This window comes from Vulpes vulpes, chromosome 6 (genome assembly GCF_048418805.1).
Source record: "Vulpes vulpes isolate BD-2025 chromosome 6, VulVul3, whole genome shotgun sequence".
Lineage (NCBI taxonomy): Eukaryota > Metazoa > Chordata > Mammalia > Carnivora > Canidae > Vulpes > Vulpes vulpes.
The window spans coordinates 43665892-43692786 of NC_132785.1; the positions used below are offsets into that span (position 1 = coordinate 43665892).

The 26895-nt window shown below is 34.9% G+C and overlaps 1 protein-coding gene across 4 annotated transcripts in view; it reads left to right on the forward strand.

The window, feature by feature from the left end:
- GPC5 (glypican 5) overlaps window positions 1-26895 on the forward strand; it is a 1340252-nt gene that overhangs the window by 1248979 nt on the left and 64378 nt on the right. The window contains exon 9 of one of the 4 annotated variants that reach the window (XR_012002021.1): window positions 25093-25230. The exons of the other annotated variants lie outside the window; for them this stretch is intronic. The gene's annotated coding sequence lies outside the window, so the exon portion shown is untranslated. The remainder of the gene's footprint in view (window positions 1-25092; window positions 25231-26895) is intronic. 4 annotated transcript variants of the gene reach the window in all.

Here is a 26895-nt window from a genome sequence, read left to right on the forward strand (position 1 = left end):
CTCGATAGTGTAAAGTCTGTTTCTTAGTTTGTCTTTTTCCCTTTACTAGTTTGTTTCTTAAATTTCTCATATGAGTAAAATCATATGGTATTTGCTTTTGACTGATTTACTGCACTTAGCATTATACTTTCTAGTATATATTACAAATGGCAAGATTTCATTCCTTTTTATGGCTGAAAAATATTTATTTGTGTGTTTATGACTTCTTTATCCATTCATCAACCAATGGACACTTGGGCTGCTTCCATATTTTGGCTATTGCAAATAATGCTGCTATAAACATAAGGGTACATGTATCCCTTTGAATTAGTATTTTTCATTCTTTGGGCCAATATCCAGTAGGGTGATTGATGGATTGTAAAGTAGTTTTATTTTTTATCTTCTTAAGGAATTTCCATACTGTTTCCCACAGTGACTACACCACTTTGCACTCCAACTAACAGTGCAAGAGGGTTCCTTTTTCTCCAGATCCTTCCCAATACCTGTTGTTTCTTGTGTTGTTGATTTTAGCCATTCTGACAGGTGAGGTAACATCTCAGTGTAGTTTTGATTTGCACTTCCCAAATGGTAAGTGATGATGAAAACACCTTTTCATATGTCTGTTGGATATCTGGATGTCGTCTTTGGAGAAATATCTGTTCATGTTTCCTGCCTATTTTTAATTGAATTATTTGTTTTTTGGGCATTGAATTGCATAAATTCTTTAGATATTTTGGATACTAACCCATTATCAGATATGTAATTTGCATATATTATCTCCCATTGTCTAAGCTGTCTTTTAGTTTTGTTGATTATTTCCTTCACTGCAAAAGCTTTTTATTTTGACGTAGTCCCAACAGTTAATTTTTGCTTTTGTTTCCCTTGCCTCAGGAGACATATCTAGAAAGAAGGTGCTATAGCTGATATCAAACAAGTTACTGTCTGTGGTCTCTTCTAAGATTTTTATGGTTTCGTGTCTCACATTTAGATCTCTAGTCCATTTTAAACTTATTTTTGTATATGGCATAAGAAAGTGGTCCAATTTCATTTCTTTGCATGCTGTTATCCAGTTTTCCCAACACCGTTTATTGAAGAAACTTCTTCCAATTGCATATTCTTGCCTCCATTGTCAAAAATTAATTGACCATGTAGATGTGGGTTCACTTCTGGGTTTTCTATCCTGTTCTATTGATCTATGTGTTGGCTTTTGTGTCAGTAGCATACTGTATTGATCACTACACCTTTGTAATATAACTTGAAGTGTAGAATTGCGATGCCTCCAGGTTTTCTTTTCTTTTCAAGATTGTTTTGGTTATTTGGGGTCTTTTGTGGCTCTGTTTAATCTTGTTTGTTCTAGCTCTGTGAAACATACTGCTGGTATTTGATATGGATTGCATGCAATGTGTAGATTACTTTGGGTAGTATGAACATTTTAGCAATATTTGCTCTTCCAATCCATGAGCATGGAATATCTTTCCATTTCTTTGTATCATCTTCAATTTCCTTCATCAGTGCTTTATAGTTTTCAGAGCATAGGTCTTTTACCTCCATATCAATTTGGATGCCTTTTTTCTTTTCTGATTGCTACAGCTAAGACTTCCAGTACTATAGTGAATAAAAGTGGTGAGGGTGGACATCATTGTCTTATTCCTGACTGTAGGATGTTAACTGTGAGATTATCATCAATGCCTTTTATTATGTTGAGGTATATTCCCTTTAAACCTACTTTGTTGAGAAGATTTATCATGAATGAATTTTATACATTATCAAATTTTTTTTGTGTGTATGTGTGTCTATTGAAATCATCTGGTTCTCATCCTTTCTCTTATTAATATGATGTATCACATTGATTTCTGAATATTGAACTATCCTTGCAGCTCAGGAATAAATCCTTCTTGATTGTGGTGAATAATTTTTTTAACGTATTGTTGGATTCAGTTTGCTAGTATTTTGCTGGGAATGTTTCCATCTATGTTCATCAGGGATATTGACTGTATCTCTCTTTTTTAGTGTTGTCTTTTTCTGGATTTGGTTTCAAGGTAATGCTGGATTTATAGAATTAATTTGGAAGCTTTCTTTTCTATTTTCTGGAATAGTTGGAGGGTAGGTATGAACTCTAAATTTTTGGTAGAATGTGCCTGTGAACCCATCTGGTCCTGGACTTTTGTTTGTTAGGAGTTACCTGATTACTAATTCAATCTTTGCTGGTAATTGGTCTGTTCAAATTTTCTACTTCTTCTACTTCAGTTTTGATAGTTTATATTTTTCTAGGAATTTATCCATTTCTTCTAGGTTGTCCAATTTGTTTTTCTTATCAATCATTCTCTTATAATTGTTTGCATTTCTGTGGTGTTAGTTACTATTTCTCCTTTCTCATTTGTGATTTTATTTGCATCTTCTGTTTTTCTTGGTAAGCTTGGCTATAGGTTTATCAATTTTATTTTCCAAAAATCCAGTTCCTTGTTTCATTGATCTGTTCTATTAGAGTTTCGTTGTTGTTTAGTTTCTATACAATTTCTGATCAATATTCATTATTGCCATCTTTCCTCTTAGTGTTTTTTTTTTTGTTGTTGTTGTTCTTTTACTAGCTCCTTTAGGTGTAAAGTTAAGTTGTTTGAGATTTTTCTTCTTGAAGTAGGCCTGTATGACTAGAAATTCCTTTTAAGGCCACTTCTGTTGCTTCTGAAAGATTTGGAACATTATGTTTTCATTTGTTTCCTTTAATTCTTGATTGACCCATTCATTGTTTAGTAGCATGTTATTTAATCTGCATATATTTGTGGTATTTCCAGATTTTTTCTTGTGGTTCACTTCGAGTTTCATAGAGTTCTCAGGTATGACTTTGAACTTTTTGAATTTAGTGAGGCTTGTTTTCTGGGCTAACATGTGATCTATTCTGGAAAATGTCCCATGTGCATTTGAAAATAATGTGTATTCTGCTGTTTTATGATAGGATGTTCTAAATATATCTCTTAAATCCATCTGTTCCAGTGTGTCATTCAAAGCCATTGTTTCCCTGTTGATTTTCTGTTGAAATGATCTGTCCATTGATGTTAAGTGGGGTGTTAAAGTCCCTTACTATGATTGCATTATTTGATCAGCTTCTTTATATTTGTTATTAACAGTTTTGTTCATTTGGGTGCTCCTATTTTGGGTACATAAATATTTACAATTTTTCTATCTTCTTGGTTTATTCCCTTTATGAAGATATAGTGTCCTTGTCTCTTGTTGCAGTCTTTAAACATCTCTTTTATCCAATATAACTATTGCTACCCCAGCTTTCTTTTAATATCTATTTGCATGGCAGATATTTTTCCAACTCTTCACTTTCAATCTGCAGGTGTCTTTAGACCTAAAATGAGTCTGTCTTATAGGCAGCATATAAATGGGTCTTGTTTTCTAATCCATTCAGTCACCTTATCTCTTGATTGGATCATTCAGTCCATTTACCTTCAAAGTCATTATTGATAGATATGTATTTATTGTCATGTTATTTGTTATGTGGTTGTTTCCGAGGATTTTCTCTGATGCTTTCTTATCTTTGTCTCTCATGGTTTGATTTTCTTTGGTGATACATTTAGATTTCTTTCTTTTTTTTTTTTTTTAGATTTCCTTTTCTTTATTTATGTCTTTGCATATTATTGGCTTTTGATATAAGGTTACCATTAGGTTTGTATAGAACCTCTTTTGGATATATTAAATTGATGGTCGTTAAGTTTGAATCCATTCCTTACTCTTCTTCTCCTCATGTTTTAGGTATATATTTTACATCCATTTATTTTAGAGGGGGTGGGTGGTGGCACAGGGAGAAGAGAGAACAAGAGAATCTGTTGCCCACACTGGGTGTGGCACCTGACATGAAGCTCCATCTCTGGCCCTGAGATCATGACCTGAGTTGAAATAACAGTCAGATGCTTAACTGACAGAGCCACCCAGGTGCCCCTTTATTTTACAGCCTTTTAATTTGTGAGCTCCTTGACTAATTTTTTACAAAAATATTCATTTTTACTGCTTTTGTGTTTCCTACCTTATAGGTCACTTTGAGGCTCTCCTTTCCATTGAAAGTGTTTTCTTTAATATTTCTTGTAGGGTTGGTTCAGTGATCATGAACTCCTTTAGTTTTTGTTTGGGAAACTCTTTCCTTCTTTTCTTCATGATAGCCTTGCTGGAGACTATTCTGGTTGTAGATTTCTCCTACTCAGCACTTTGAACATATCGTGACACTCTCTTATGGCTTGCCAAGTTTCTGCTGAAAACTTTTCTGTTAGCCTTATAGGTTTTGCCTTATAATTTAGTGTCTTTTCTTGTCTTGATGTTTTTAACATTTTTTCATTATTACTATATTTTGCCAATTTAGTTACAATATGTCTTGGTGTGGATCTACTTTTGTTAATTTTGGTAAGAGTTTTCTGTGACTCTTGGATCTAGATATCTATTTCCTTCCTCCAGAATAGGAAAGTTTTCAGCTATTATTTCTTCTAATAAATTTTCTGCCCCCTTTATCTCTTCTTCTGGGACTCCCATAATATGAATATTATGTTTGATTGACTTACTGTGTTCCTTAAGTCTATTCTCATTTTGCACAGTTCTTTTTCTCTCTTTTGTTCAGCTTGATTACTTTCCATTCCTCTGTCTTCTAGGTCATTAATTAATCCCTCTTGTTCTTTCAGCCTGCTATTCATTGCATCAAGAGTGTTCCTCATTTCATTTACTGAGCCCTTTCTCTCTGCTATGTTATTCTTATCTCTGTGTTAAGGGTCTCACTCATGTCTTCTACTTTTTTCTCAAGTACAATATGATCATTACTTTGAATTCTCTATTAGGCACATTACTTATCTCTGGCTGTGGCCTTGTCCCACTCTATCAATTAGAATACATTTCTCTGTCTTCTCATTTTGTCTAAGTCTCTGTGCTTGTTTCTGTATGTTAGGAAAGTCAGCCACATCTCCTGTTCTTGAGAGTAATGACCTTATGAAGAAGAGGTTCTATAGTGCCCTGCCATGCAGTGTTCCTTGTTCCCCAGGGACTGTTGCTCCAATGCATGCTGTATGTGCTCTGCTGATTTTTTCTGACCTCTTCATCCTTCAGGCCAGTTATCTGCAGAGGCTCTCTTTGGTGTGGGCAATATTTGGTCCCTGGCTTGAAACTGGTACGTTTTAACTAGGTATGCTATGGTCTATTTGTGAAATGAGGCCTGTCACCACCACCACCACCATGGCTCTGCAAAACTTCTGAGTCAGGATATGCAGGCTTGGCAGAGGTTTGAGCCGTTTCTAGTGGAAGGATCCACTGTGCTGGGACTGAGGCAAGTATGACTTGTAGAGTTGTTTCACCACAGCATAGGAGACAGGGCTTGTGTTAGCAAGTTAGGTAGGGAGTGTCAACACTCTGTTGGCTCTCACCCATGGCCTTGTGCTTATTTCCCGAGGAGCAGGGGAGAGAAATGGCACCCTCCTTTCCTTTGTTCCTGGTGGAATCGGTGAATGTTGTCCTTGCAGAACAGGGTCTGAGAAATGAGTGAATCACCTTCTCACTATGTGCCCCAGACACTCTTCAGATGGTTGTTTCTATACTATATGTCTTCAGGCTGTGCGTGCCTGCCTTCTCTCCAGGTATAGTGCAATGCCCTCCAGGCTTTAATCCAGCCAAGCCAATGGTATTTGAAACTCATCTTTAAGATCCACTGGTTGCAAGAACTCCTGAAATTTGTCCCCTCACTTTCTAAGGCAGTTGCTGCAAGCCAATTGCTATGGGGATTCATTTTCCTGTGTGAGCTCCCCTGTGTGATGATCTCTCTCTCTCCTCCATAACTATGGCTTGCTCCCCACCACAGCAGCCATAATCCATTTCTCTCACAAATCTTGCCTCTGCCTTTCTTCCTTCTTCAATGTGGCTTCTTCTTCTCTCCCTTTAGTTGTGGAGTTTGTTCTGTTGGTCTTCAGGTCAATTTCTGGGATATTTAGGATGATTTGATTGTTATCTGGTTGTATTCATGGGACTAGGTGAACCTAGGGTCCTCCTAATCCACCATCTTCCAATCTCCTTTACAACAAAATTATTATCACAATAATTGATAAGGGTTTCCTTAACTAAATAGCTATGTTGAACAAAACTAAGCATTCCTATAGATGAGTTATTGAACCAAGACAATAGCTCAGAAAAAAATATAGCCATTTAAAATTTCTTTGGCCAATCAAAATTCTAGATACCAATAAAAAATTATATAAACATAATGAATTTCTGAAAATTCACACATTAGCTGCTATAGTAACAAATAGTGTTTTATTAATTATAGTATCTTCAGAATATATACACACATATACTCACATAAACAATTTTATCCTATGTATTATTTCCTTTTTTCATTCAGAATTATATGGTATAAATGATAGCATGGGAAATTTTAAAATTGCTTTCTGGATATCTGATACCCTTACCTAAACACTTTGTCATCATGAAATTTAAATGTGAATACTTTGTGGCACCAAACTGACCCAGAAATCTGAATGTTACATGCACAAACATAATGGGCCCTTAGAAGAGTATAATGTTTATTTATTTCTATGTACAAATTTGTTTTGTAAAACTCTAGATGGTATAGGACAGCCTCTTCTACACAATTGTTTCTAGTTCTTATATATAAATAAGAAAGAAACCATCAGAGTGATTGACTGAAACATTTGTAAAATTAACATTGAGAAGTGCATTTTTCTTCCTATTCCTATTTCTCGGGCACTATGTTGAATATTATCAATGAATGCAAATGAGAATGTGTAAAATAAATAAGCTAAAACTTACATTATTAAAAACTTTACACAAATGTTTATTTAAATGGCAAATTCTCCTGGGCATTTAAAAATATTTGCAAACAGATTGCTAACAGTGACTGATAGGAAAAGATAGTAAAGCTACAGCATTAGGAGCTGCTGCCAGCCAAGGATCAACTAGAAATTGAGATTGAGCAGCTGTGAAGCTACAGAGCAAGTTAATTGCCAAAATAATTATAAATAATGTGCACAAAAATAATTTCCACACAATTTTCAGGGGTAATAATATTATGTATGTAATATAGTGTGAAAGGCATTCTGGTCCATTGACCTATGAATAAATAAGGAGGGAGGGAGGGAAAAGAGGAAGGAAGAGAGAAAGGAAAGAAAGAAGAGAATCACAAATATTTCACTACCATTTGTTTCCCTACAATGATTCTGAATAAATTTTTCACCCCCCCCTTCCTTCCACAAATCCTTATTGAATTGTTGCCTTGTTTTTTGTGTATAGTACATACTCAGGTATATAGTATTGGCATATACTGTGCAAAGGAGAATAGCCAATGCCCCGGTGGGGCTTTTACTCCAAAATAAGGATACACATAAGCAAACAAGTGAATTGATGATAGATAGTTGGTCTATCTATCAGCAAATAAAGGTCCCAACTCCATCAATATTTAGTAGTATTTTTTTTTCAAACTTTGGGCTTCTGAATTTAGGGTTTGTTTTGTCCCCAATGTCCATTTTCCTTTTGAGATTAATGATGATACCATCTGATTTCTTGATAAAGGATAAAGGCTAAGACTATGCTCTTCAAAGACAGAAGAGTGAACTCAGAAGTCAGCTTAAAAAGAATTTGTTGTATAGGAAAATTTTTAATTTTACAAAGAAAATGTACCAGGAATATATTTTATTCTCTTTCATTGTAATGGGAAAAGGTCATTCCCTTTAGTACTTAAAACCTGATCTTCAAAACTTGCTTGGTATAGTATCCCTAAATGGCATAGGTATTGTTTTTAAAAGAATGAAGAATTTAGGACAAAACTATAATTAAAACTCCTCTTGCCAAAAAGCAAAGCAATGCACAAAAGTATTTCACGGAAAACATCAGGTATTTCAACAGGCAAGAATTACTTACAGTTTGATTTCAAATATTTGGTTGATTTAATAATAGTGAATGTCCTTCATTTAGAAGAAAATTAAACAAATAGTTTGGTTTATACTTAGAGATAGAATACCATAGTTTTGAATAAATAAATTAGCTTTGATATAATTAGTGGGTATGTCTTGTTCTCAGATTCTTAACGATTGTCAGTTATGTAATGGTTTGGCTAAAGTTTACAAAGAAAGTTATTATGCCATTACAGTAGTAGATTTAGCCATGATGAAAATTGCCAAAGAGAGTGTAACTAATTATTAACTCACACTGCATTCATAAATCTCATTTCCCTCCCAATATTAATGAATGGGTTGATAGTACCAGTCTATCTAAAAGGTCACTTCATCTGTGACATTCCTTTTGTAATCTTTCCATCAATATTAAGACAAGGGTAAATGCCATGTTCTTGTGCAGTTTGCTTTGAAAACATTTAGCAAATGCCAACCCATTGTAATTCTTCTAGCCACTCAATATAGAAGGGAGCTGTGAATTATTTTTATTTTCCTTCAGCAATGGATCAACAGACAGTGATGCTTTTTATTATTCCCACTAAAACACGAAAAACATTCTGGGTTCTCAAGATGAATCAGGAAACTTTTGGTGTTGCAATAGTTACTCACTCTCTAGGAACATGTGTTCTTGCAGGCCACAAGCCCAAAACAATGATTATCTAAATATTAATGTGTGACAAATTATTATAGACCTTATTAAATCATTTAGATATTTGATGCCTGATTTTCTTCTCTCTCAGTCTGAAAACATGTGCAGTGAATGTTTACAAAATGAAACTTTTTTTCATTATTTGTATATAGTTACACAATGGGGTATGGAGCAATGGGAACCATTAATTCAATTTCCATATTTCTCTCCCCACATCATTAAGGTTACTCTTGTGTTTGAAGCATTTCATTTCTATAGGAGATGGTAGCTAAGAAAATTCATTTTCTATAGTCTGGAAACCACAAATATTTATAGAGAAAGAAATGAGTTCATGTTACATCTATAGAGTTGAAATCATGACCGGGTATAATCATTAACTACAGTTCTCCACAGAATATATAATTAATCTAGAAATCCATCATGTAGCAGTTTGGTTTGTTTGCTTTCTTTGGGAAGTGATCTTGCCATCATTCATTTGTTTAGTCCAATAAGGGGTGACATGTATATTTAGAGGTGGTAAAATATGGTGGTTAAGAGCATGGACCCAGGAGATAGATTACCTCTGTGTAAAGCCCCACCTGCAATTCACTAGCTATGTAGCTTCTGAGAACACTTCTCTGTGTGGTACTATTCTCTATGCTTCAGTTTCTTCATCTATAAAATAAGGAATACCTTTATAGTGTTTTATGGATTGAATGAGTGCTCATATGTTAAGTAGTTATGTAGAATCTGGCACATGAGAAGCTCTATAGAAATGTGAGCTTCCATTGTTATTATTATATGTACTTCCTTCAGTCTCAATTACTCAAAAATGAGCCCTTCTTAAAATATGAATAGTAAATGTTCCCCAATGATGGATGTTGTAATACTGAATTGGGAATGGATTGGAAATTGGTAGTTAATTCCAAATGTTAATTAATTTGGCCAATCGATCTACAATGATTACATAAAATATTTACACAAATAAGTCACAAAGTTTTTCATGATGGAATTTATAATGCCACAGTTAAAGGAGATACAGTGGATTTTAATAAAATGCAGGATATATAAAGTGCTCAATAAAGGCATAGGCATAATTTAATTCTAGAGGCCTTACAAGGTGTTTAATTATTATTCACATGAGATATCTGGACTGAAAGTGGAAAGACATATATCATTTTGACAAGTAGACATGACTGGATAATGGGGTTTGTCATGGCTAAGTCACCATAGAGATATAATGGTAAATGATTGGACAGATCAGATCTTGATTGGGAATGTTAGAAACCTTAAATTCTTCACTAGTGACATTGACTCATCTTGAGATGAGAAAGCCAATGTAAGTGTTTAAGCAGAGCAGAGATATAACTGAAATTTATAAAATAAAATAAAGAAAATATAAACACCAGATGTAGCCTCACTCAAAAATAAAGTAATACCCTATGGAACAGAAAAGGAACAAAAACCTGGAGATGTGACCCAGTAGTATCTGTACCCAATATCAAGAAGAGTTACTTGTAGAGTAATGAGAGAAACAAGGAACATGCATCTAGTGAAGGGCTGCTGCCAGATACAGCACTGAAGGGGCAGCCAAAGGACTTTACTGTTCCCTGGAAGGAGCCCCCAGGACAACTGCCCTGCAGACTGGACCTACTTTCACACAGGTCAATATACATGAAGAAAATATAAAAAGCCACCTGGACTAGGTCCAAATTAATATTCTACCAACTTCATGCATGGGAAGGAGCCCTCAGTAAACAAGTTAAAACCTATCATCAGACTTGAGGCATGGAGAAGAGAAATTCCCAAAGTGATCACTCCCAATGGCAGAAGAAAAATTAAACAACAACCAACCAATAAAATTACCATTTGAAAAATGAATTCACTGCCAAAATGGAAGAAAATAATCAGAAACTGTATTTATGAGTTATGATCCAAGAGTACATAATTAATAATATCTAGTATAAAAGTTGATAAATTATGAAAGAGAAACAGATGCATATCAACAAAGAGGAAATGGACAAGAGATTTTTAAAAATTAAGTGAAAATGAAATTAAATACACAATTAAATTTTCCTTAAATCAGTCAAAGGGAAAATGGTAATTTATAAACTAGTAAATGAGGCATTCAGATAGGATAGAGCAGTTTTTTAAATAAAAGGAAATTTTATTTCTAAATTATTTTAATGTCATTTTTAAATGAAAAAAAAATTAAACACAGAAAAAATAGATGAGAACCACTATAATAGTTTTAATAGGGAATAAAAAATAGAATGGCAGAAAAAAAATATGAGGTGAGAATGATTGAAGACTTTCCAGAAGTAAAGAATGATGTGAGGGTTTAGATTAAAAGTGCATATTTAGTGCTAACTAGTATAAAAGGTAAACTTGCACCTTGATATTAAATTGAAATATAAAACCTTAGAAATGTTTTATAACTAATTGTATAACTTAGAAAGGAAAAGGGCCATTATCCGTTGAGATAAAGAAGCCACTAAGAACATGTAACAATTCTGACCTTTTATGTACTTAAAACAATAAATGCTTTTATTTATTTCTTTATTTTTAAATTTATTCATGAGAGACACAGAATGAGAGGCAGAGACACAGGCAGAGGGAGAAGCAGACTCTCCACAGGAAGCCTGATGTGGGACTTGATCCCAGGACCCCGGGATCACAACCTGAGTCAAAGGCAGGTGCTCAGCCACTGAGCCACCCAAGTGCCCCAATAAATAAATGTTTTTAAAACTCAGGAGGAATTACAAGGAAAAATGGGGATCTATCAAAATATCTCTCTCAGATAATAAGAGTACATATAGAAAAGGATATGAAATTAAACAACAAATGATCTAATATAAATATAGAAAATTGAAATCTACAAATATATGATGTTCACTTTTTCTAAAGCATTGCATGGAACCTTAACAAAAATTGACCACACATAGATGAAAAAAAAAAAAAAAGACATTTAAAAGAATGATATCCTAAAGTCCACATTTCTTTTTACAGTGACGAGAGAGAATTTTTCCAAAGCTTTTTATCTTAGTTACTGATTAGAGGACCGAAATACAAAAGCCAATAATGATAATAAGTATCAATTTATTCATTAAATGTAAAACTTTGTTGAGTCCTATAATGACTTTTTAGAAAATAAGGATTGCAACCTTCTGTAGAATTTATGGGCACTTAAAGTATAAACATGTTCTCTCTTATTGTACTTTTGACTTAATTCCCATTTACCTTTTTCTTGATTTCCTTATCTTCAAAATAAGGAGATTTGATTATATAACCGTTAAGAACCCTTCAGTTCAGTAATTGCATCTTGATGCATCTTTGATTTTTAACTGCTGCATTTTCTCCATGTTTCTTATAGAAATACGTTGCCATTCTTAGAAGTTACAGAGGGAAGATAGTTTGGAGAATCAGACAAATCTCACCTTGAATCATGTCCTGCAACTCACTAATTGTATAACTACATGAGCTATTTATGCTGTTGAGCTCAGCTCTTTCATCTCTGAAAGGAGGGTGAAAAAATGAACCTCAATTTTGAATGATGTGAAGCTGTATGAAGTTTCAACCAATGTTGAACTAAAAAATTGCAAGTCACCTACTAAGTTCTGGGCATTAAATGTGATAAATTAGAGAGAGAGAGAATCTAGACTCTGGAACACATAGCAAGTATTAATTCCTTCCCTCTCCATTCCTCACCTTTCTCCCTAAGTCCTTATCCCCAAGCAGTAATATATCACTCAATATCAACAAGCCACATTGCTTTGTGTATGTTAAAATGGGCATGCGGAAGAGAATAAGGCACAACAGTACTGAGGAGGAAAAGTCTCCCTGATGGAAAACTGGACATCTGAGACCAAAGCATACTATTGGAGCCCAATCAAATTCCAATGTCATAGTTTATGGGTGTTTGTCTCCAGCTCTTTGTTGAGTACAACACTAAGAGAGCTGCTCAGCAATTTGTAGGACATAATAGCGAGGTAGGCACTCTCTACTCTTTTCATAATTTATATTAAATTAATGCAGGCAGATAGCATGCAATGTCATTTTGTTTTCCAGGTTTGAAACAGCTAGTGAATCATTTATATGTTATTTTCCTTATTGGGAAATTAAATATTCTCCATATTGAGGATCTTTTGAGTTATTTGAGAGGGGAGATTATTCCGTTTGCCTTATGTGATAATAACCTACACAGTAATTCAAGCAAATTTACTTCTCAGGATATAAATTTTCAAGGCATTCAGACAGGAATATTCTCTCAGTTGTTTGTGGGATTTTCATATCTGTGTTTAATTTAGTCTTTAAATTTCATGCTAGGTATGAAGTACAATTTCTTTGCTACAATTTTTAGCCTTTACAAAGTAAAACCTCACTTTAGATTACACTGTGGCAAACTTTCCTCTTCAAGGCATTGAACACTTCTGAATTTATGGTCAGATAGTATACTAAACCAAAAGACAAACATTCAAAAATTAAGCTCACATTAATTATAAATGTACATTGCCACAAGAAAACTCTAAAAGCAGCTTTACTAAATGAACTGCACTACTGAAATACATATTGTAGATCCCTTGCCTTTTTTGTGCTTGGTCTCTAAGAAAGATTGCATAAAAACAGAAACAAGTAAATTAGAAAGATCTTTAGAAAGGATTCTTCTCACCTTAGCAAGACTTATTATCAGACTCGCATTTTTTTCTTTCGATGAAACAAAAATCCCTTTTGTACCTTACTTCCCCATTCCTGGGGATAAAGGAGGATATATAGATGTTTTTGACATATACATAAGTAGGAAGGTGACTGACTTCATGTTGATTTCACATATTCCAAAATCCCTGCCATCCAGAAAATCTTCCTCTCATCCACTTAAAAATCCCAGATTAAGCTACTGTGTCCAAGGGAAAACAATTGAACATGAAATGTTTGTATGTTAAATTGGCAGACTGCTCTATATAGTTATACATTTAAAACTATTTAACAGTTACATAAGCCAAATATTGTTCTTTGTTCCATTACCATATTAACTCATGATAGTTGATCAGATTATAAATCTCAAAAAAATTTTAAAGAGTCAAAGCATGGTACACATGATATTTAAAAATTTGCATTTGATAAAGAAGATGTGGTATATATATACAATGGAATATTACTCAGCCATTAGAAATGACGAATACTCACCATTTGCTTCAACGTGGATAGAACTGGAGGGTATTATGCTGAGTGAAGTAAGTCAATCAGAGAAGGACAATCATTATATGGTTTCAGTCATACGGGGAATATAAAAAATAGTGAAAGGGATTATAGGGGAAAGGAGAGAAAATGAGTAGGAAAAATTAGAGAAGGTGACAAAACATGAGAGACTCTTAACTCTGGGAAATGAACAAGGGGTAGCAGAAGGGGAGGTGGGTGGGGGTATGGGGTGACTGGGTGATGGGCACTGAGGGGGGGGCACTTGAGATGAGCACTGGGTGTCATACTATATGTTGGCAAATCGAACTCCAATAAAAATATATATATAAATAAATAAAAATAAAAATTCACATTGGGACAAGAAAGGGAAACCAGAAATGTGCAGGAAATTAATTTAAAAGTAGAAGGTTGGAGGAGGGGTAAGATGGTGGAGGAGTAGGGTCCCCAAATCACCTGTCCCCAACAAATTACCTAGATAACCTTCAAATCATCCTGAAAATCTACGAATTCAGCCTGAGATTTAAAGAGAGAACAGCTGGAATGCTACAGTGAGAAGAGTTCACGCTTCTATCAAGGTCTTCTAAGCACAAAATCTCCAAAGAAACGAGAGGTTTAAATGATACACTGGACCAGATGGATTTCACAGATATCTACAGAACTTTACATCCAAACTCAACTGAATACTCATTCTTCTCAAGTGCACATGGAACTTTCTCCAAAATAGACCACATACTGGGTCACAAATTGGTCTGAACCGATACCAAAAGATTGGGATGGTCCCCTGCATATTCTCAGACCATAATGCCTTGAAATTACAACTAAATCACAACAAGAAGTTTGGAAGGACCTCAAACACGTGGAGGTTAAGGACCATCCTGCTAAAAGATGAAAGGGTCAAACAGGAAATTAAGGAAGAATTAAAAAGATTCATGGAAACTAATGAGAATGAAGATACAACCGTTCAAAATCTTTGGGATGCAGCAAAAGCAGTCCTAAGGGGGAAATACATCGCAATACAAGCATCCATTCAAAAACTGGAAAGAACTCAAATACAAAAGCTAACCTTACACATAAAGGAGCTAGAGAAAAAACAACAAATGGACCCTACGCCCAGCAGAAGAAGAGAGTTAATTAAAATTCGAGCAGAACTCAATGAAATCGAGACCAGAAGAACTGTGGAACAGATCAACAGAACCAGGAGTTGGTTCTTTGAAAGAATTAATAAGATAGATAAACCATTAGCCAACCTTATTAAAAAGAAGAGAGAGAAGACTCAAATTAATAAAATCATGAATGAGAAAAGAGAGATCACTACCAACATCAAAGAAATACAAACGATTTTAATAACATATTATGAATAGGTATACGCCAATAAATTAGGCAATCTAGAAGAAATGGACGCATTCCTGGAAAGCCACAAACTACCAAAACTGGAACAGGAAGAAATAGAAAACCTGAACAGGCCAATAACCAGGGAGGAAATTGAAGCAGTCATCAAAAACCTCCCAAGACACAAGAGTCCAGGGCCAGATGGCTTCCCAGGGGAATTCTATCAAACGTTTAAAGAAGAAACCATACCTATTCTACTAAAGCTCTTTGGAAAGATAGAAAGAGATGGAGTGCTTCCAAATTCATTCTATGAGGCCAGCATCACCTTAATTCCAAAACCAGACAAAGACCCCACCAGAAAGGAGAATTACAGACCAATATCCCTGATGAACATGGATGCAAAAATTCTCAACAAGATACTAGCCAATAGGATCCAACAGTACATTAAGAAAATTATTCACCATGACCAAGTAGGATTTATCCCTGGGACACAAGGCTGGTTCAACACTCATAAAACAATCAATGTGATTCATCATATCAGCAAGAGAAAAGCCAAGAACCATATGATCTTCTCATTAGATGCAGAGAAAGCATTTGACAAAATACAGCATCCATTCCTGATCAAAACTCTTCAGAGTGTAGGGATAGAGGGAACATTCCTCAACATCTTAAAAGCCATCTACGAAAAGCCCACAGCAAATATCATTCTCAATGGGGAAGCACTGGGAGCCTTTCCCCTAAGATCAGGAACAAGACAGGGATGTCCACTCTCACCACTGCTATTCAACATAGTACTGGAAGTCCTACCTCAGCAATCAGACAACAAAAACACATTAAAGGCATTCAAATTGGCAAAGAAGAAGTCAAACTCTCCCTCTTCGCCAATGACATGATACTGTACATAGAAAACCCAAATTCTCCACCCCAAGCTTGCTAGAACTCATACAGCAATTTGGTAGCGTGGCAGGATACAAAATCAATGCCCAGAAATCAATGGCATTTCTATACACTAACAATGAGACTGAATAAAGAGAAATTAAGGAGTCAATCCCATTTACAATTGCACCCAAAAGCATAAGATACCTAGGAATAAACCTAACCAAAGAGGTAAAGGATCTATACCCTAAAAATTATAGAACACTTCTGAAAGAAATTGAGGAAGACACAAAGAGATGGAAAAATATTCCATGCTCACAGATTGGCAGAATTAATATTGTGAAAATGTCAATGTTACCCAGGGCAATTTACACGTTTAATGCAATCCCTATCAAAATACCATGGACTTTCTTCAGAGAGTTAGAACAAATTATTTTAGGATTTGTGTGGAATCAGAAAAGACCCTGAATAGCCAGGGGAATTTTAAAAAAGAAAACCATGTCTGGGGGCATCACAATGCCAGATTTCAGGTTGTACTACAAAGCTGTGGTCATCAAGACAGTGTGGTACTGGCACAAAAACAGACACAGAGATCAATGGAACAGAATAGAGAACCCAGAAGTGGACCCTGAACTTTATGGTCAACTAATATTCGATAAAGGAGGAAAGACTATCCATTGGAAGAAAGACAGTCTCTTCAATAAATGGTGCTGGGAAAATTGGACATCCACATGCAGAAGAATGAAACTGGACCACTCTCTTGCACCATACACAAAGATCAACTCAAAATGGATGAGAGATCTAAATGTGAGACAAGATTCCATCAAAATCCTAGAGGAGAACACAGGCAACACCCTTTTTGAACTCGGCCACAGTAACTTCGTGCAAGATACATCCACGAAGGAAAAGAAACAAAAGCAAAAATGAACTATTGGGACTTCATAAAGATAAGAAGCTTTTGTACAGCAAAGGATACAGTCACAAAACTAAAAGACAACCTACAGAATGGGAGAAGATATTTGCAAATGACGTATCAAATAAAGGGCTAGTTTCCAAGATCTATAAAGAACTTATTAAACTCAACACCAAAGAAACAAACAATCCAATCATGAAATGGGCAAAAGACGTGAACAGAAATCTCACAGAGGAAGACATAGACATGGCCAACATGCACATGAGAAAATGCTCGGCATCACTTGCCATCAGGGAAATACAAATCAAAACCACCATGAGATACCACCTCACACCAGTGAGAATGGGGAAAATTAACAAAGCAGGAAACCACAAATGTTGGAGAGGATGCGGAGAAAAGGGAACCCTCTTACACTGTTGGTGGGAATGTGAACTGGTGCAGCCACTCTGGAAAACTGTGTGGAGGTTCCTCAAAGAGTTAAAAATAGACCTGCCCTACGACCCAGCAATTGCACTGCTGGGGATTTACCCCAAAGATACAGATGCAATGAAACGCCAGGACACCTGCACCCCGATGTTTCTAGCAGCGATGTCCACAATAGCCAAACTGTGGAAGGAGCCTCGGTGTCCATCAAAAGATGAATGGATAAAGAAGATGTGGTTTATGTATACAATGGAATATTACTCAGCCATTAGAAACGACAAATACCCACCATTTGCTTCAACGTGGATGGAACTGGAGGGTATTATGCTGAGTGAAGTAAGTCAATCGGAGAAGGACAAACAGTGTATGTTCTCATTCATTTGGGGAATATAAATACTAGTGAAAGGGAATATAAGGGAAGGGAGAAGAAATGTGTGGGAAATATCAGAAAGGGAGACAGAACATAAAGACTCCTAACTCTGGGAAACGAACTAGGGGTGGTGGAAGGGGAGGTGGGTGGGGGGTGGGGGTGAATGGGTGACGGGCACTGAGGTGGACACTTGACGGGATGAGCACTGGGTGTTATTCTGTATGTTGGTAAATTGAACACCAATAAAAATAAATTTATTAAAAATAAAATAAAATAAAAGTAGAAGTTATTGAAAATGAAGTGCAAGCAGAATCAGGTAAGGAATAAGGGGTAATAGATACAGATGAATAATAAGTTTCAGAGGAGTCTTTTCAGTGAGTTCCCATTTTAAAGTTGCTTTGGTCTTATTGTTGGATCATCTAAAAATGTCTGGGTTTGGTTGTTTGCATTGATACTACCATGTAGTCATTCCAATAAAAGCACCATCCCCACCCCCGCACCCCTTTGTTTTCTAAATGTTTTCTCCATTGCTTTTCTCCTTTCTATTTGCCAACTCACTTTTCTCTTATGCCATTATAGATAAATATGCATTCTAACAATTTTCACTGTCAGGGAAGAGAAAAGAAGGCAAATCAAAATGCAGAAGACAGAACTACACCTCTGGTTCAAATTTCCCATCTCATTATACCATATTGGTAGATTTTAAGAATTTTCTGCCACGTTAGGTTGGCAAGTTCTTAACTTACTATCAATTCCCATTCCAGAGAAATGATAACAGCTCTGGATCTTCAAATCTTGACTATCCAAAACTAGATAATCACCCTTGCTTCCACACAAGGTAAAAATCACAGAACCATTTACTTTGATCCAAGTATTCTATTTATGACATTTTTAAAGCTTCCATATTTCTGACAAAAAAATAGTCTTCTTCCAGAAGTAAAAGCTGTGTATAATTACTGGTATTTATCACTAATATTCACTAGGACATTTGCACGACAAACCTTCTTTTGAAAGCCCCAAATAGATATACCGCCATCACTGTTCCAATACATATTACATGGCCTCTTCTCACTTCTTGAAGATATGAAGGTCATCTAGTAAGAGCCTATCACCAACCTTTTCTTTAGTCATTGTGCTTAAGTGCACCCTTAACTACACAGCACAGGGGACATCTCTATGTGCGATAAGAGCTGTTACAACAATTTGTATAAAGTGAAAACTCTGTCCAAATGATCAGTATTACAGATGGCAAAAGCATTTCTAAATCTTCCCAAGCATGGCTTTCCATTAACTAATGAATCCTGTACACTGCAACCACCAAACTTCCAGGAATATTGTTCCCTCTTTATGGAGAAAGATTAAAGTCTAGAAAAGAAATAGAGCCAAAGAATGATACAGACATACGGAGTGAAGAACCATATGATCTACAATGTCCATTTTCCTCAATATACAGATAAAGAATCCTAAGGAATTGAGACTTTCTCAATGATACAGAATTTGTTGAGAGCACAACAAGGATTTAACTTCTGATATTCTCAATGCTTAGTAATACCTTAGGTTGGTTCTTTTTTTTTTTCTGTTCTTTTTTGGTGGGGGGTATAGAGAAATGTCAAATCCTCCAACCCTCAAATAATATTTTTAATATTCTTTAACCTTTTCTGATTATCTTAAATGATGACTTTCCAATCTCCATATTGTTGTAAATGTCAAAAATTATTTGCAAGAATATAAGGTCATTTCAAAATTTACAAAACTATCTCTAATTATTCTTGACTTCAGATGTCTTAACAAAACAGATTTTTTTTTTTTTTTGTTACAGGAACATCTGCCATAGTTGTGATTAAATTGTATGTATTCATCCTACCTATATATATTCTATTTTTTCTACCTATATATTCTATGGATATAATCTATTCTCCTAATCTTCCCTAAAAATTAATGGCTTTTCGCATACTTGCCTTGGGTAATGCTATGACCTTTTTAAAGTATTTGGGATCTAACAAAATGAATACAGTTCAAAAACTTTTACATGTCTACATGACAAGTGGCACACAGCATTTTTACTGAAGTATTTTGTGTGTGAGGCCCATGATTAACACTGCCAAGGAATTTCCTGGAATGTGGGCTGGAATATTCTAAATTCTGAACACATTCCCCCAAATTTCAAGTACCTCTGAAAAATGGAAAAGAGAATGCTGTCATTTATTTGACTTGGCTTGAAAATATTTTTAAGAGCACTTTCTTCAATAGGATAATATTTATTAAGAAAATAAAAAATATTCTACTTTAGTAAGTAGTACTTAGGGAAGTATGCCTGAATTTATTATAATGCTTTATGAAAATAATGCTGATTTAATTAACCACATCAATAATGTGCCACTAATGTGACTGTTTTATAATTATGAATAATCAGATCTCAAAGCATTAATTCAGCAACCTCAAGTGATATGGGCTAGTTCGTTGCTGGAAGCAACTAAACCAATTAGCAGAGTCACAGATTCTGTGACTTTTTAATTTTTTGAAATTTTCATATTGGAAATCTAAACTCCTTTCAGAGCCCCAAATCCCTTTTTGTGTAATGTCTACATTCTTATTGTAGTATTACTATATAAATCTCTTGCTCTATTCACCTTGAAATAATTATTTGTAAGCTAAAGTCTTGGCATGAACAGCTTTCTCTTTGTGTATATCCTCATATTTTTAACTTTTTCTCTTCAATTTTATTTTTAAATCATTGATCATGTACACATCTTCCATCTGAAAAGACTGCAGGAGCTCCAACTTTGTGTTCAAAAGGGTAATATATTCATGTCTGAAATTAACAATCAGATAGTGAGTGTTCCACGGCACAAGCTAGCTCATCAATTGTTTCCCTGTACAGTGGTTTTGCTTAGTTAGCATCATGGAGATACTTCCTTTCACATCCCCCTGAAAAAATAAACCATTTTGCCACAAATTAGGTAATCTAAAGCACTACAAGGCAACTCACAGGCTTTTCTGAATACAAGTGCTAGCATTGGGCATTTAGCAAAATGAAATGTTGTGGACAGCTGGTGGGAACAGAGGTTATCCTGAGAAGAAAACTACTTTTGGGCCCAAAGATTTTTTATTTTCTGCCCAATAGAAACTCTTTGCAGTAATCAGCTGAAAGTTTGTAGACAACAATATCCGTATCACTTATATGAAACACTCAATAGAACATTTAAGGTAAAACAGAATTTCTTGTCCTCTAATATTCAGTGTGAAAACAGACCTTTCTTAGAGCCCTCAAGTGACAAAACTACCATTTTTTCTCTGATGAGACAGCAGAGCATAATAGTAAAGAACTGCCTTCGGCATCAGATGTGTCTGGGTCTAGGGAAAAACTATCCCATTTATTGATTATAAATTATAAGACAACTTCTTTTACTTTGGTCACTCTATCTCATCTGTTCAATAGAGATCATTATAATATTTTACAGAGTCGTTACAGAAATTAGAAGGGATAATAAATGTGAAGCCCTTAGCACAACACCTGAAATTTAGGAAGGACCATAAAAAGACTTTGCTGTTATATTTTTATATTTGTAACTAGCACCATGGTGTTTAGCTTCATGCAGTCACAGAGAAGGGGTTCACCAATAGTCCTCATACACAAAAGCAGAATTCAACAGTTTAAGACACTGTAAAAGCTCTTTGAATAAAGAAAAACAAAAAGGAGAAGTGTTAAATCTCAAAATACATATTATGGTGGATAGTCATCTGTGTAACTTGTTCATAATGTCAATTTATAGAAAAGAAAGGCTATTTTTTTTAGTAATGCGTTGAAACTTGAGGGAGATTATCAAAATCTAGAGTAGAGTCAGTTTTCCAATAGCCACTGCTTGACTGTGTGCTCTGAGTCTGAGGTGAGATTCCTTGCATTATTCTTCTGGTATTTGTTGGCTTTGTATCATTTTGCCTCCTTGTCAAAATTCAATGTTGGCTGCATGAAAGCAACCGGCATTTGTTTCTTCTGGCAAAGAGAAGTGGTAGAAGGGTGACTGGGAGCGTTGTTTATAGAATAACGGCATTCGTGAATATTTTTGATCTTTAGGCTTTCATCCTGAGAAAAACCATGAGGGAAGTTGCAAACAGTAAAAATTACTTCCTTTGCTGTAAAATTGTAACGATAACAGGACTTTTTTTTTTTTTTTAAAAGGTGCCTATTTGTAAAATCAGTACAACTGACATTCCCTTAGGTACGTTATATATAATGCAGACAACTTATTTGGCTTTTTTCCCCCATGAATGTGCCAAACATTTAACATATTTTAAGTGAGTAATTTAATTTCAATGTGAACCTATCATATACACAAATAATTGATAATTTTGGTGTGTTGTTAACATGGTATGTGAGTTTTTATATAGGGATTATAGAAACTGATCAGGAATATGAATAAACATGTCACGTGTCAACACCAATTCAAGGTTATGGGAAGAAGTCAAATATTTCTAACGGTGCATACACTATTCCCCCAAAACATATATAATCATTAAAAGGAAAATGAAAAAACATTTTTAGAAATCTGCCGAACAAATTTTATTGCAAACAGCCCAAATTTTTAGGTCTGAAGTGACTTGCTTAGATACTTTAATGCTTTGAAAGAATTGCTTTTCTCCTTAAGAAAATTAACACAACTGCTTCCCAGAGAGAGTTTGATATATTCTTCTACTTTCTTTATTTAGAAACATACAATGTACCCAAGGTAGGGCAGATTATTATGCTTAAGTAAATGTCAATTGCAATTCCCTTTATTTGCGCTTAATATTTTTCAGCTTTATTAATGGTATAATTGACAAAATTGTAAATTATTTAAACTGTACATAGTGATGTTTTCATATACATATATACTGTGAAAAAATTCCTCCAATCCAGTTGATTAACACATCTACCAACACGTTTTGTTTTGGTGAGAACATTTAAGTTCTACCCTCTAATGTCAATTATGTAAGAGTATTATCAACTACAGTCACCATGTTGCACATTAGCTCCTCAGACTTTATTCATCTTATAGTTAAAATTTGTACCCTCTTACCAGTGTCTGTTTCCCACCACCCCCAACACCCACCAAGCTCCTGGCAACCACTTCCCTATTCTCTATTGTATGAATTTGTGAATTTGACTTTTTTTGTTTGTTTTAGATTCCACACTTAAGGGAAACCACATAGCGTTTGTCTTTTGTTGGCTTATCTCAGCATGATGTCCTAAAGGTCCATCCATAATATCACAAATGAGAGAGTTTCCTTCTTTCTCATGGCTGAATAAAATTTCTGTGTGTGTGTGTGTGTGTGTGTGTGTGTGTGTGTGTGTGTGTGGTCTGTGTATCCATCTGTCTATAGACACATTTTGATTCTATATTGTGGCATTGTAAATGCTGCAATGAACATTGGTGTGCAGGTACTTCTTTGAAATACTGTTTTCATTTCCTTTGGATAGGTGCCCAGAAGTAGGATTGCTGGATCATATGGTAATTTTTTTTTATGTATTTCTATACTGTTTTCTGTAGTGGCTGTACTATTTATATTCTCATCCATGATGCACAGGATTCCCTTTTCTCCACATTCCCACCACCACTTATTTGTCTTCTTTTTGATGATGGCCATTCTAACAGGTATGAGGTGATATCTACTGTGATTTATGATTTACATTTGCCTGATGATTAGTGATGTTGAGTGCCTGCTGGTCATTAACATGTTTTCACTGGAAAAAGCTAATCAGGTTTTTTCTTATTAGAAGGAATAATCATGATGGGGCTTGTTCTGATACTTTTAATGAGTGAATTAGTTTCAACCTAAAGTCTGATCATATGAAAGCTTCATTGTAAAGGCTCTCAAACTGTTATCAAGTATCTATAGAACTCAAATTCTGGCTGAATTTATACAAAATTAATAAGTTTGTTGTAATACCTTTATTTAAGTGAAATATATACAATTTCTCTCTCTCATACATACACACACACACACAAAAAGGCCGTAAATATATACAGACTAAATCAACCAGTTAGCAAAATTGCAGTTCTAGAACATGAAATATCTCATATTATTTGATTTTTAATTTTGTTTTCCCTTGTGTATATTTTTATGTATTTTTTTATTCTTACTTTTAGCTTCTTTCTTTCTTTTCTTAAAAGATTCTATTTACTCATGAGAGACAGAGAGAGAGACACAGGCAGAGAGAGAAGCAGGCTCCATGCAGGAAGCCCGACGTGGGACTCCATCCCTGGTCTCCAGAATCACACCCTGGACCTAAGGTGGCGCTAAACCGCTGAGCCACCCAGGCTGCCCGTTTAGCTTATTTTCTTAACACTGTAATGCATAGTATTTCTCCTAAGAATTTACCCTTTAAATTTATATCTATTTATTCCAAGATTATTCTCAGATTCTTAAAAACGAGAGCATTTCTTTCCTGCAGTCAGTGCATTAGGGAAAAGATAAAACAATAGCAGGTAAATGTTCTCTGCTATACTTTCCTTCTTTCAACTATGATGAGACATTGACAATTTCCAAAGTATAAAACTAGGAGATAGACAACAACCTGAGTTTTAGGGCTAGTTTTGCTATCATCTATTTACACGTAGAAAAATTTGATTTAGCCTGTTTGTTCAACTATGAAGTGTTCAAAGGAATGGACGATTACTGTCTATTAAATAATTATATGAGAATGAAAGAATTTATAGCTGTTCTCACCCAAGTATAGCTGGTATACCACTAATGAAAATAATGTTTCCATCTTTAATGTATCTGAGTTTAATGTCGTTTTTTAAATTATGTAACGTAGATACTAAAAAAGTAAGGTTAATCTGGCTGTTGGAAGGTCTCAAACATACTGGAATAATTCAAGTTTGCACCACAGAAAACATGTTCACAAAAAGCACATCACTGTGCAATCCAGTAAGGTGAGAAGTATGGGTTTTGTTATGTCTATGGTACACTTGACAAAAAAGAGGAGGAGGAGGAGGAGGAGGAGGAGGAGGAGGAGGAGGAGGAGGAGAAAAGTTAAATGACTTGCCCAGGGTAGTGCGCCAGAGCCCAGATTCAGACATAGGTCCTCTTACTCTAACAGGAAGTTTCATTGTTGCACTTGCATTTCTAAAAGGGTACAGTGTAGGGGCACATGGCTGCCTTGGTGGGAAGAGCATGAGATTCTTGATTTCGGGGTCATGAGTTCAAGCCCCATGTTAGGTATAGAAATTACTGAAAAAAAAAGTAAACTTTAAAAAAAATAAAAGGACATAGTCCCTGGTTATTTTTAATATAGATTCATACATTACTTATTGTGATTTTTTAAATTTGTAATGTTTCCTTTCTTTAAATTCAGCCTTAAAATATTTTTCCTGTTTATTTTTTATATATAAAAATACACCATTACATAGTGTGGTATTTAAAACCTAATAAGCTTTTTTTTTTTTTTGCATGAAAGGAGACAAGTCCTTGAAAAATATAAAGATTGAGTGGATCCTGTCTGCTATTTCCATGAATACAACTAAAAGTAATCACAAATGGTAATAAATAATCCCCTCTGAATTTGGATTCATCTTCTCAAGGTCAAATTTCTCAGGTAAACAATGCAAAAGACTATAATGGAAAACCTGAAGTTGAAGTTCAGAAAGAATTCACTACACACCTGAGGTGTTAGTACAGTACCAATAAAATGAATTAATTACTTTTCTCTAAATATTATATTCACATACTAACAGCTACTGAAAGGTTATTTCTTTCTGTAACAGATATCCTGTTTATATTTGTATCACATCATGAATGTCCCTCTTCTGCCTTAGCAAGAAGCTATCTCTCATTATATAGAACTTTTATATTTTTTAAAACAATGATAATTCAAAATGATCACATTTTGCCTTTCAGTGACTATCACCGCTGAGAGCAGCCCGGGTGGCTCAGCGGTTTAGCGCCGCCTTCAGCCCAGGGTGTGATCCTGGAGCATAGACCTACATATATACTGTTAATTGATCCTTCAACCCAGGGTGTGATCGAGGTCGAGTCCCACACATGAATAAATAAATAAAATCTTTAGAAAAAAAAAATATAATATATATATATATATATATATATATATATATATATCACTGCTGAATTACAGTAAGTATTAGGAAACAATTGGATTCATATACATTTATAGCTCAAACATAGATTCACAAAGGATGATCTGTGTAAATGAATCTGCTTAGCATTAAAGTTATCTCACAAAGAAAACCTTAAATCTAATTGATTTATTTTTAAAAATAGGCTACTCAGAAAATAATTTTTTATTGTGATAAAATATCTGATACAAAATTTGCCATTGTAACTCAGCAACATTAATTCCATGTTGTACCACCATTACCATTATTTTCAAATATTTTTTGTTGCCCCAAAAAGAACTCTGTAACCACTTAGCAATGATTCCTCATTCTCTAGTTCTTCCAAACCCAAGTAACCTCAAATACTTTTGGTCTCTGCCTATTTCGGATGCCATCATATAACTGGAATCATACAATAGTTGCCTTTTTTATGTCTTGTTTATTTCATGAAGAGTAATGTTTTTAAAATTCAACCATGTTATAGCACATGTCAAAACTTCATTCCTCCTTATGGCGGTATGTATATAGTGCATTTTGTTTATCCATTAATCTGTTGATGAACACTAGGGTAGTTTTCACTTTTTGGCTATTCTGAATAGTGCTCCAAATAAACACTGGACATACAGGTATCTCTTTGAACCCCTATTTTTAATTATCTTAGATATTCACCTTTGAGTAGAATTTTTGATATATGATTATATGATAATCTTGCCACTTATAACAATATCCATGGAACTTGAGAATATGATGCTAAGTAAAATAAGTCAGAAATAAAATAGGCAGAGACCAAAAGTATTTGAGTCATACAAATAAGTCATACAATATCACTTATATATGTAATTAAAAAAAACAGATACAGAGAACGGACTAGTGGTTTTCAGAGAGGCGGAGGGAAGTTGGGGGGTAGGCAAAAGGAATGAAGGGAGTCAAAAGATACAAAATCACAGATATAAAATAAATGTAATTGAGATGTAAGACACAGCACCCTAACTATAGTCAAGAATGTATTGCCCGGGCAGCCCGGGTGGCTCAGCGGTTTAGCACCACTTTCAGCCCAGGGTGTGATCCTGGAGACCCGGGATCGAGTCCCATGTCGGGCTCCCTGCATGAAGCCTGCTTCTTCCTCTGCCTGTATCTCTGCCTCTCTC